Below are 4,648 nucleotides of genomic sequence, written 5' to 3'. Positions count from 1 at the left end.
GGCTGCTTCGGTCACTTTCACGAAAACCCTCGGGCTCAGTGACAGACCGAAAGGGAGTACTGTATACTCGTACAGGCGACCCTCGAAGGCGAACCGTAGGAATTTCCTGTGTGGGGGATAAATCTGGACGTGCTGATAAGCATCCTTCAGATCCACTGAACAGTGGAAATCCCCTTGCCTGACCGACCGTAACATGGTGGGTACAGTTAGCATCCTGAAAACGTATTTCTTCAGGTACACGTTTAGTGCCTTTAGGTCCAGGATGGGACGTAGCCCCCCCCCCTTTTTGGGCACCAGGAAATAACGGCTCCAAAATCCCAAGCGGGATTGGGTCCTGTCCAGCTCCACTATAGCACCCTTGCTTAGCAATGAGCTGATCTCTTCTCTCAAAAGACTTGCTTTTAAACCACGCGCCCTGGTATGAATAACCCTGCTCGAAAGCGGGGGTATGTCTGCGAACTGTAACCTGTAACCCCTGGTTATCGTTCGAAATACCCAATGGCTCGGGTTGCATAACTTCCACTGGCGCGCGCAGCGTGCTAGCGTGTTTTGAGCGAGAGAAACCCCACCACTGTGCTTCCGTGACGGCGGAACTTTTTGGCGGCCGGACCGGAAGTGGGGAACCTGCGTATCCGTATCCGGAACGACCGGATGCGGAGCGCAAGGGTTCAATAGGCCGCATGGCGGAAACACCTTCTGGTTGTACCGCTTGACTAGCGGAGCTATTTTGCGGCGGGACCGGAAGTGGGGAACCTGCGTATCCGTATCCGGAACACCCGGATGCGGAGCGCAGGGGTTCAATAGGCCGCAAGGCGGGAACACCTTCTGATTGTACCGCTTGACTAGCGGAGCTTTTTTGCGGCCGGACCGGAAGCGGGGAGCTAGCGAATCCGTATCCGGTGAAACCGGAAGCGTTCGGTTTTCGCTCGATAGAGCGACAGGAAGAGCAAAGCGATTCGACTGATAAACAGACTCGCCCACAACTAAAGCATTCTCCCCTGACAGGAGAGGAACTTTTACGTTTAATACCTGCTCTAAGGCCTTTATGCTTGTCCCTTGACCCGGGCTCATAGTAGGCCGACAGAATTTCTGACTCAAGGTTAAATTCATAGCATCGCTCACGCGAGGGAAAATCCACTCGCGCGCATGAGGAACCATATAATTGTTTGACGTTAACATTACTGGTTGCTGATAAAACCTTTGACTGATTAAAGAGTCCTGACGGGACTCCATCGTTCTTACAGGAGGCATGCATAAAGGAGTCATATTCTCGACGCGAGGGATATCCCACTCGCGCGCTTGAGGAACCACATAATTGTTTGACATTAACATTACTGGTTGCCGATAAAACCTGTGATTGATTATCGAGTCCTGACAGGACTTTATCATTACTACAGGAGGCATGCACGATGGGGTCGTCTGTGCTAGTGCGAGAGAGTTGGACAGAGACAGACTTTGCTCTTTCAACATATTTATTGTCGACACAGGAGGCATCAAAATCAACATTTTCATTTCCCCGACACGGGGTACAGAAAAACGCCCTCGTTTGGGGGGAGGGGGACCGAGAGACACCACGGACCCCCGCCCCAGCACAATCCCCCTCTTCTGAGTGTCATTTGCGCTGTCCCCTACCGCGGCCACCGCGGTATGAAGACTGCTGCCTGCCATCCTTGGACGGGCGGCGCGGCTGAGCGCGCTCGGGAACCACCACCTTGCTGCGGGGCCTGTCAGGCGCCCTGGCTGCAGAGGCTCCCCTGGAGGAAGACGAGTGCTTCTTAAAAGAAGCAGAGCGGCCCCTTTCCTTGACGCGGGAGGAGCGGGACGCCCTCCTAGCTTGCTGCGGTTCTTCCTGTGGCACTGTGGTGGACTCGACGATGTCCTTAGCCGCCTTGAAGAAGGTAACTCTACCCTGCAGCAGCTCCAAGCCCCCACCCATGAGGGTGGTGGGACTGTTATCCATGTTAATGAGAGACTTGTACATCTCCCCGCGAGGACCTAGAGGCTTCTCGCCCACGTCCCTCTTAGGCTCGAGGTCGACATAGTCGAGCCAGCGGGCTCTCTCAGACTGGAGGTTGTAGTCCATGGACCTGCCCATCCACTTAACCGCATGCCAATTGACCTTCAGCATGATGTCAAATAAAGTGTTCAGTTCAGCTGTGTGCTCCCCCGTGGGCAGACCTTTGACCAGGTCCTTGGTGGAAGCGAGCAAGAGCTGGATCAGATTCAGGTCCTTAGCGGCCAGAGCAGCGGACCGGTAGGCGTTACGAGCCCTGTCCGACTGCAGCTTGTCCTCCAGGACAGTGAACCCCGGCGGGTTGGTGCCGACGGGGCCGACAAACGGCCCGTTTTTAGCCGTGCCTACATCCTTGTACTGGGGTCTGACGGAACCCAGAAAAGATTGTGCCAACAGGTGGTCCAGGTTAGGGCAGGTGGACATGCCTGCCTCCGCACCGCCCACCAAATCCAACACAGAAAAAGGCAGCTTCCTGGGGTCTTTGTGTGTCTTCCATGAGGAATGGAGGGCCTTGGTGAAACCTTTCACCAGCGGCAGCCTGGAGAGGACATACGGGGCGGGAACCGAAGGCTCCTGCCCGGGCATTTCGTCATCATCCTCGGCCTCTTCAGAGGGGAGAGGAGGTGGCAACTCCTCTCCAACTCTGGCCAGAGCTCTCATGTAGACCGTGAGATGATCCAGCATTTCTGCTGCAGAATCGACGTCCTCTGCTCCCGCTTCACCCGCTTGACTGGCGGGTGGAGGGGCAGTGGTGCCTGAGGAGGCCTGGGAGCTCCCTGCGGCGTCCAGTTGACGTGCTGGAGCCGCAGGGGCATTACCTTTCACTGTGACCGTGAGTCGAGAACCATCGTCCTCGACGGAGTCCTCCTCCTCCTCGGCCGTGTATCCAGAGTATTCAGAACCAGAACCCTCGCTCTGACAGGAGCTCAGGTCCGACTCTCGCCTGAAAGTCTGGACTGTTTTGGTGATGCTCACGTCGAGGGGAACGTCCCCGACGGTCACATCCGAGCGTTTCTTTTTGGGCACCGCGCCCGAAGGGGAAAAGGCTACCGGAGGGATGTTAGCCTTCTTGGTCGCCTTCTTAGCGGCGACTTCACCAGACCCGCCAGCTCCAGTGACAGTGGAGCTAGCTGCGGTCGGTTGCGCGGCAGGCGGTGTCTCATGTAGCACGGCGCCATCTTGACTTGGAATGGCGCGCTGTTTGCCAAACGGATCTCCGGAAGGCAGCGCCGCACCTTGACCAACGGTGCGGGCCGCCTGGGGAAGGAAAGACTGGGCTGTGGGGTTGAGAGCAGTGGACCCACCTGGTGGAGCGCAGGCCCCGAGGCCTGCCCTGGCTAGGTAGAACCGGTGTACCAGTACATCGTGGTCGTAGGCCACGCAGAAGTCACAGAAAGGTCCTGCTCTCCCCTGAGGACTCAGTGCAGAGAAGGCGTGTGCAACGCCCATGCAGCCGACACAGAGAGGGTGAAGATCCTGTCCGTCGATGAGTCCTGGACAGCCTGGACATTGCCTCGGCAGGAAGGCCAGAGGATCCATGGCGAAGCACTGTAGATAGAGTTAACCAGAAGCAGACGAGCTAACAAGCTAACGGCTAAGGCTAGGCCACGCTTGATTCGGGCAGGGCCTGAACAAGCGGTAAGCAGTGTAGCTAACGTTAACAAATAGCAGACGAGCTAACCAGCTAACGGCTAATGCTATGCCACGCTTGCTTCGGCGGAGGCCTGAACAAGCAGTAATAATCCTTTGTTATAGAAGGATATAACCGTCAATTTAGGACGGGACAAGAATAAGTATTCTTAAGTACGGGTTAATTCAACACTCGCCGGTGGGCGACTCCAATGCCACCGCTTTAGGCTAATGCGCGAAGAATAATAATACAAAGGCTGAGTTTCAACTTATCTGAATGTGATATCGCAGAGAGTGAAAAGAGGATGTTACTTCCGCCTCCGGGGGCTTATATAGCCTGGAGGCGGGTCACTCCGGTTTGAGTGACAGGCCCTTCCTACCTACGTTAGTACGGGAGCTGAAGTAGTTTCTCTGAATGATCGCCAGGGGGCGTCATTACCCAAGTGGGAGGTCATCCTGGAATATTGACAGTAAACCCATGACCCGCGTCTGTGCAACCATAGCCTCGCGTAGCCAGACGAAACTGACATTGGAAAAATAAATATTGTCTGGCTCTGCGAGGCTAGCGCAACACACCTTTCTAGTTAATTATAGTATATCACATCACATCGATCTGTATCAAATTATTTGCAATCTCAAAGGGGAACAAAGCCCCTCCAGAAATATAATTTCAGATATTGTCTCTAGGATACACACAATTTGTATTTTGTAACTAACAACTAAAGAAATACCAAATAGCATAAACACAACAGTGTTTACCAGTAGCCCAGGACAACAGCATTATCCTAATCTCAAAGCGAGCATTGACAACAGCCTCACAAGACCCAAAACCACATCCTGCACGATGACGTAAGAGACATTACAGCGCGGTACGACTTCTCCATTAGTAATGGAGCGTTCATCCACTCCCATGTCTCTTTCCATAGATGGCGTGCGATGGTGAATGGGACCAGGGGCGTCACAAGGGGGGGGGGGGGGGGGGGGGAGTTGGACTGAGTTACTAAG

This window comes from Nannobrachium achirus (genome assembly GCF_963921795.1).
Source record: "Nannobrachium achirus genome assembly, chromosome: 22".
Lineage (NCBI taxonomy): Eukaryota > Metazoa > Chordata > Actinopteri > Myctophiformes > Myctophidae > Nannobrachium > Nannobrachium achirus.
Note: the sequence above shows the minus strand (reverse complement) of the source record.